This window comes from Entelurus aequoreus, linkage group LG27, assembly GCF_033978785.1.
Source record: "Entelurus aequoreus isolate RoL-2023_Sb linkage group LG27, RoL_Eaeq_v1.1, whole genome shotgun sequence".
NCBI lineage: Eukaryota > Metazoa > Chordata > Actinopteri > Syngnathiformes > Syngnathidae > Entelurus > Entelurus aequoreus.
The window spans coordinates 33,998,539-34,006,321 of record NC_084757.1 but is presented as its reverse complement, the minus strand read 5'-3'; positions in this window follow the sequence as shown (position 1 = coordinate 34,006,321).

The window sequence follows — 7,783 nt, the reverse complement described above, 5'->3', positions numbered from 1 at the left end:
AGTTTGATCGTCTCAGAATTTTGTTTTGATGTCCTTCCTGCTGGCAGACTAATTCTCCTGCTAATTACTCAAATTACTGCAATTACTGTCATCCAACAAGTCACTCGTTAGTGCTGATTAGTGCATCACAGCACATCATAGCAACATGCAAGCTCACTCCTGAAAGTCAAACAAAAAAGTCTGATGAACAAAACTGAAAAGTTTTTATTTTCCATTGGGATTATTTTGTGTGCTTAACGTGTCATAGAAGAGGACCAGAAAGTGTGATGATAACCATAGAAGTGTGATGATAACCATAGAAGGGCGAAGCAAGCATTACTTTTCATTTAACTTTTAAATAGTCTCTGAAAATGACTCTGGATAAATCTACCGTTTTTGATATTATTGTATTGATATTACAATGCTATTTGTAGCGATGCTAAACCACCAATGAAACATAAATTATTGCAAATAGTTTAAATGCTATTTGTAGCGATGCTAAACAACAAGTGAAACATTAATTACTGCAAATAGCTTAAATGCTATTTGTAGCGATGCTAACCAACAAATGAAACATCCATCCATCCATTTTCTACCGCTTATTCCCTTTGGGGTCGCGGGGGGCGCTGGAGCCTATCTCAGCGACATGAATTATTAAAATAACAATATTGTTAGGAATTATTGATTTATTCAAGGCTCCAATTACTTCATATCAAATATTCCACTTTGAAGTAAGTTTTGGGAAAGTTTTTTTTTCACATCGTTTGTGTTTTTGCCATAAAAAACTAGTTTATTTGGGGAAAAAATGGCATAAAACATTTTTAAAAATGTTAAACTTTATGGCAACGAACATGTTTTTGCTCTTCAGAAATTTCTCTTTGTCTTTAGTTTCAGACTTCTTCTGTTTGTTTGACGAGGTCATTACTGCCACAAGTGGTGGAAAAGTGTATTACACCAAACAGACTACAGCTGGGAAAGACATATTCTTTATGATCTCCGCAGTTTTCACTTGTCATTGTTTGGCCCTCAGTGGAAAAAGTGAGATGTTGCTACAAGTTGCTTCACTTATCGCTATTGTTTGATGTTCAGGACTCTTTGGTCCTCTCGCTATTTTGTTCTTCTGCGGAAAACATGCCTTCTTCCAGGAATACTTTCTTACACAACATCAAAGTGGAAAGTAAATGTTTACTCAAACATTTGTTAGATAGCGGAAAGTCTTGTTGTAGGAATTAAATATTATATTTAAAATACATCCTGAAAGAACTTTAGTTAAAACTAAATATCATATTTAAAATACATCCTGAAAGAACTTTACATCAAACTAAATATTATATTTGAAATACATCCTGAAATAACTTTAGATAAAACTAAATATCATATTTAAAATACATCCTGAAAGAACTTTACATCATACTAAATATTATATTTGAAATACATCCTGAAATAACTTTAGATAAAACTAAATATTATACTTAAAATACATCCTGATATAACTTTACATAAAACTAAATATTGTCTTTAAAAGACATCCTGAAAGAACTTAGAGTTAAATCTAAATATTATACTTAAAATACATCCTGAAAGAACTTTAGATACAACTAAATATTATACTTAAAATACATCCTAAAAATAACTTTAGATAAAACTAAATATTATATTTAAAATACATCCTGAAAGAACTTTAGATAAAACTAAATATTAAACATAAAATACACTCTGAAATAACTTTAGATAAAACTAAATATTATATTTAAAATACATTCTAAAATAACTTTGGATAAAACTAAATATTATATTTAAAATACATCCTTAAATAACTTTAGATACAACTAAATATTGTATTTAAAATACATCCTTAAATAACTTTAGATAAAATTAAATAATATACTTAAAATACATCCTGAAATAACTTTACATCAAACAAAATATTATACTTAAAATAAAATACATCCTGGAAGAACTTCAGATGAAACTAAATATAATATTCAAAATACATCCTTAAATAACTTTAGAGACAACTAAATATTGTATTTAAAATACATCCTTAAATAACTTTAGATACAAATAAATATTATACTTAAAATACATCCTGAAATAACTTTAGATAAAACTAAATATTATACGTAAAATACATCCTGAAAGAACTTTAGATAAAACTAAATATAATATTCAAAATACATCCTAAAAGAACTTCAGATACAATTAAATATTATACTTAAAATACATCCTGAAATAACTTTAGATAAAACTAAATATTATATTTAAAATACATCCTGAAAGATCTTTAGATAAAACTAAATAATATATTTAAAATACATCCTAAAATAACTTGAGATAAAACTAAATATTGTATTTAAAATACATTCTGAAAGAACTTTAGATACAACTAAATATTATATTTAAAACTAAATATTATACTTAAAATACATCCTGAAAGAACTTTAGATCAAACTAAATATTATATTCAAAATACATCCTAAAATAACTTCAGATAAAATTGTATATTATATTTAAAATACATCCTGAAATAACTTTAGATAAAACTACATATTATACTTAATATACATCCTGAAATTACTTTAGATAAAACTAAATATTATATTTAAAATACATCCTAAAATACCTTTAGATAAAATGTTATATTATATTTAAAATACATTCTGAAATAACTTTAGATAAAACTAAATATTATATTTAAAATACATCCGGAAAGAACTTTAGATACAACAAAATATTATACTTAAAATACATTCTAAAAATAACTTTAGATAAAACTAAATATTATATTTAAAATGTATCCTGAAAGAACTTTAGTTAAAACTAAATATCATATTTAAAATACATCCTGAAAGAACTTTACATCAAACTAAATATTATATTTAAAATACATCCTGAAAGAACTTTACATCAAACTAAATATTATATTTAAAATACAGCCTGAAAGAACTTTAGATAAAACTCAATGTTATATTTAAAATACACCCTCAAAGAGGGAGAGTGTGGTCAAAGAGGGAGAGTGTGGTCAAAGAAGAGAGTGTGGTCAAAGAAGGAGAGTGTGGTCAAAGAAGGAGAGTGTGGTCAAAGAAGAAGAGGAGAGTGTGGTCAAAGAGGGAGAGTGTGGTCAAAGAGGGAGAGGAGAGTGTGGTCAAAGAGGGAGAGTGTGGTCAAAGAGGGAGAGTGTGGTCAAAGAAGAAGAGGAGAGTGTGGTCAAAGAGGGAGAGTGTGGTCAAAGAGGGAGAGTGTGGTCAAAGAAGGAGAGTGTGGTCAAAGAAGGAGAAGAGTGTGGTCAAAGAAGGAGAGTGTGGTCAAAGAAGAAGAGGAGAGTGTGGTCAAAGAGGGAGAGTGTGGTCAAAGAGGGAGAGTGTGGTCAAAGAAGAAGAGGAGAGTGTGGTCAAAGAGGGAGAGTGTGGTCAAAGAGGGAGAGTGTGGTCAAAGAAGGAGAGTGTGGTCAAAGAAGGAGAAGAGTGTGGTCAAAGAAGGAGAGTGTGGTCAAAGAAGGAGAGTGTGGTCAAAGAGGGAGAGTGTGGTCAAAGAGGGAGAGTGTGGTCAAAGAAGAAGAGGAGAGTGTGGTCAAAGAGGGAGAGTGTGGTCAAAGAGGGAGAGTGTGGTCAAAGAGGGAGAGTGTGGTCAAAGAAGGAGAGTGTGGTCAAAGAAGGAGAGTGTGGTCAAAGAAGGAGAGTGTGGTCAAAGAAGGAGAGTGTGGTCAAAGAGGGAGAGTGTGGTCAAAGAAGGAGAGTGTGGTCAAAGAAGGAGAGTGTGGTCAAAGAAGGAGAGTGTGGTCAAAGAGGGAGAGTGTGGTCAAAGAAGGAGAAGAGTGTGGTCAAAGAAGGAGAGTGTGGTCAAAGAGGGAGAGTGTGGTCAAAGAAGGAGAAGAGTGTGGTCAAAGAAGGAGAGTGTGGTCAAAGAGGGAGAGTGTGGTCAAAGAGGGAGAGTGTGGTCAAAGAGGGAGAGTGTGGTCAAAGAGGGAGAGTGTGGTCAAAGAGGGAGAGTGTGGTCAAAGAAGGAGAGTGTGGTCAAAGAGGGAGAGTGTGGTCAAAGAGGGAGAGTGTGGTCAAAGAGAGGGAGTTTGGAGTCAAAGGTGCGTGATGAAGTGCGCCTCCAGCTGTCCTGCATTCTTTCATGAAAGCGTTCATTAAACGCAGCTTAGCTCGGTCGGAGCAGGAAGTCTGACGGTGTTAGCTTCACGCTGCGTTTCCACAGACGAGAGAGGAACCTTTTTTTCCCTTTTTTTTGTTTTGACCAACACCAAAAGCTGATGTCAACACCATCAGCACACCATCAGCACACCATCAGCGCTCATCTGGCCTTCAAAACACAACCAGCTCCTGCTGTTAGCACCTTAGCTACTTAGCTACTTAGCTACTTAGCATACCAGCTTATGTTACTCGCTGAGGTTTTTTTACAACTCAAATTTCATTTGTGATGCATTCATCCATTCATCCATTCATTCATCCATCCAGGACAGAAATAGAATATGTTAATGACAAACACACCTCATGGTGGCGCTGTTATTAAAACCCACACACTGAAACTTTACTTTGTCACTTTACTTTGGCACTTTTGTGACAATGGCCAGTATATTAGGTACACACTTGATCAAGGTTGGTTGAAAAACATAACCGCTGTCAAGTAAAAGGGGCGGGACTTAGCGACTAATTGTCCAGAATTCATTGATTATACTTTCATGCTATCTGTATTATGCTAGTTGGGCATCGCACCATTCCATTCCATTCCATTCCATTCTTGGGGGTAACGATTCGATTCAGAATGGATTCTCGTTTCAAACTTGTTTCTCGATTCAAAATCAATACTTTTAAAAACATTGTTGCCAGTTCTATATGAACTACATTCCTCCATAAAATACACAAATGGCTGTGATAAAGTTGTATTTTACTTAAAACAAAACTGTTTTAAAAAAAATAAAATTCTACCAAATATTTAAAGTTAAATACAAATATTTGTCTTGGGGGCTGCACAGATTGACAAAAAATAAAATAATAATAATAAAAATCGATTTTAGATTTTTTTGAATTGGTTAAAAATAGTTACAAATAAGAATCTGAAAATATATATTTTTTTGCACCCCGAGCATATATTGTATGTACTTCTGTTGTAGTTGTGATAAAATAATAATAATAATAAAGGTAGATTTCATTAATAAAATAATAATAAAAAGGCAAATAGCGATAAAAAAGGCAGATACTGATTAAGAAAATAAAATAATAAAAGGCAGATAGCGATAAAAAAGACAGATTCCAATTAATAAAAATACAAATTAAAAAGCAGATAACGATAGATAAAAAAAGGCAGATACCATCAATAAAAAATAATAATAATAAAAAGGCAAATAGTGATAAAAAAAGGCAGATACTGATTAAGAAAAAAAAAACTAATACAAAAAGGCAGATAGCGATTAAAAAAACGCAGATACCGATCAATAAAAAAATTGTAAATAAAAAGGCAGATAAGATAACGATTAAAAAAAAGGCAGATTCCGATTAATAAAATAATAATAAAAAAGCAGATAGCGATAAGAAAGGCAGATACTGATCAATTTAAAAAATAAAATAGTAAAAAGGCAAATAGCGATTAAAAAAAGGCAGATTCCGATTAATAAAATAATAATAATAAAAAAAGCAGATAGCGATAAGAAAAGCAGATCCTGATCAATTAAATAAACTTAAAAAAATAAAAAGGCAGATACCGATTAACAAATAATAATAATAGTAATAATAATAATAAAAGGCAGATAGCAATAAAAAAAGCAGATTCCAATGAATAAAAATACAAAATAAGAAAAAGCAGATAGCGATAAAAAAGGCAGATACCGATCAATAAAAATATTATAGTAAAAAGGCAAATAGCAATAAAAAAAAGGCAGATACTGATTAAGAAAAAAAAAACTAATAAAAAAGGCAGATGGCGATTAAAAAAGGTAGATACCAATCAATAAAAAACTAATAATAATAATTTAAAAAGGCAGATAGTGATAAAAACAGCAGATTCCGATAAATAAAATAATAATAAAAAAGAGATAGCAATAAAAAAGGCAGATACTGATCAATTTAAAAAAAAAAAAAATAATAAAAAGGCAAATAGCGATTTAAAAAAAGGCAGATACTGATTAACAAAAAATCATAATAATAATAATAAAAGGCAGATAGCGATAAAGGCACATTCCAATGAATAAAAGTACAAAATAAAAAAAAGCAGATAGCGATAAAAAAATGCAGATACCGATCAATAAAAATGTTATAATAAAAAGGCAAATAGCAATAAAAAAGGCAGATACTATTTAAGAAAAAATAATAATAATAAAAAGGGCAGATAGCGATAAAAAAAGCCAGATTCCGATTAATAAAATAATTATAATTAAAAAAGCAGATAGTGATAAAAAAGGCAGATACCGATCAATAAAAAAAATTAATAAAAAGGCAGATAGTGAAAAAAAAGACAGATTCCGATTAATAAAAAGAATAATAAAAAAGCAGATAGCGATAAAAAAGGCAGATTCCAATTAATAAAATAATAATAATAAAAAAGCAGATAGCGATTAAAAAAAAGGCAGATACCGATCAATTTAAAAGAAAATAATAATAAAAAAAGGCAAATAGCGATAAAATAAGGCAGATACTGATTAAGAAAAAATATACAAATATAAAAAAAGGCAGATAGCGATTAATACAAAAAATAATAATTAAAAATAGCAGATAGTGATGAAAAGGCAGATACCGATCAATAAAAAAAAATAGTTTAAAAAAAGGCAAATAGCAATAAAAAAGGAAGATTCCGATCAATAAAAAAAAAGTTTAAAAAAAGCCGATAGCGATAAAAAATGATCGCTATTGTATTGTCATCAATTAAAAAAATTTATAAAAAAGAAAATTCCGATTAATAAAATAATAATAATAAAAAAGCAGATAGCAATAACAAAGGCACATACTGATCAATAAAAGAAAAATAATAATAAAAAAGGCAAATAGCGATTAAAAAAAGGCAGATACTGATGAAGAAAATAATAATAATAATATTGTAACAAGGTTGTCCTAAGTTGTACATATTTTTTTATGTTTTAGTTAGCATATGCTAACATTAGCCCTGTTAAAACTGCACAAGTTAGTGTAAAATGTGCAAACAAAAGCATTTCTAAATGAAAAGTTACTCACAGTTACTCAGTACTCGGGTGGTTTTATTGCTGAATACTTACAGTATACTCGAGTCATTACTTGTACTTGTACTTGAGTATTAGCTAAAACCAATATTAATCCAATCACCGGGAATTAATTTATACTGTCTTTAAGTTGAAGTGGAGTGGTAATTGTTTTTTTGGTGACATCTTGAGGCCACAATAATTCATGGGGCTAAGCTCACAACGCTGTAAGTGAAGTGATGCGGACACGTTTGTTACTGGATACAGTTTTAATAGGCTGCTTATTTCATATTTGTTTACGTTGACAAATGTGCTGTTTTATTGTCCAATGATTATTACACGTGTGTAGCTTGTGTGCTCAATTAAAGACGCTAATTATGTATGTATAGCTAGCGTCGATCCGATAATCGTTATTTTACCTGTATCGGATTGATACCCGATATCACCCCGAGTTATGAACATTTAAGCTACAATATATTTGGCTCCTCCACCTGCCTGTCATCATCAACACCAAATGAGTCAGCAAAAAAGGGTGCCCAGTTTTTTTTTTGTGCAAATTTTACAACCCCAGCGTCTGATAACTTGGTACGAGTTATAGTATGCTAACTGTAGCATGCTAATGGTTAGCATGTGTCAAGCACCAAGTTCATTTGA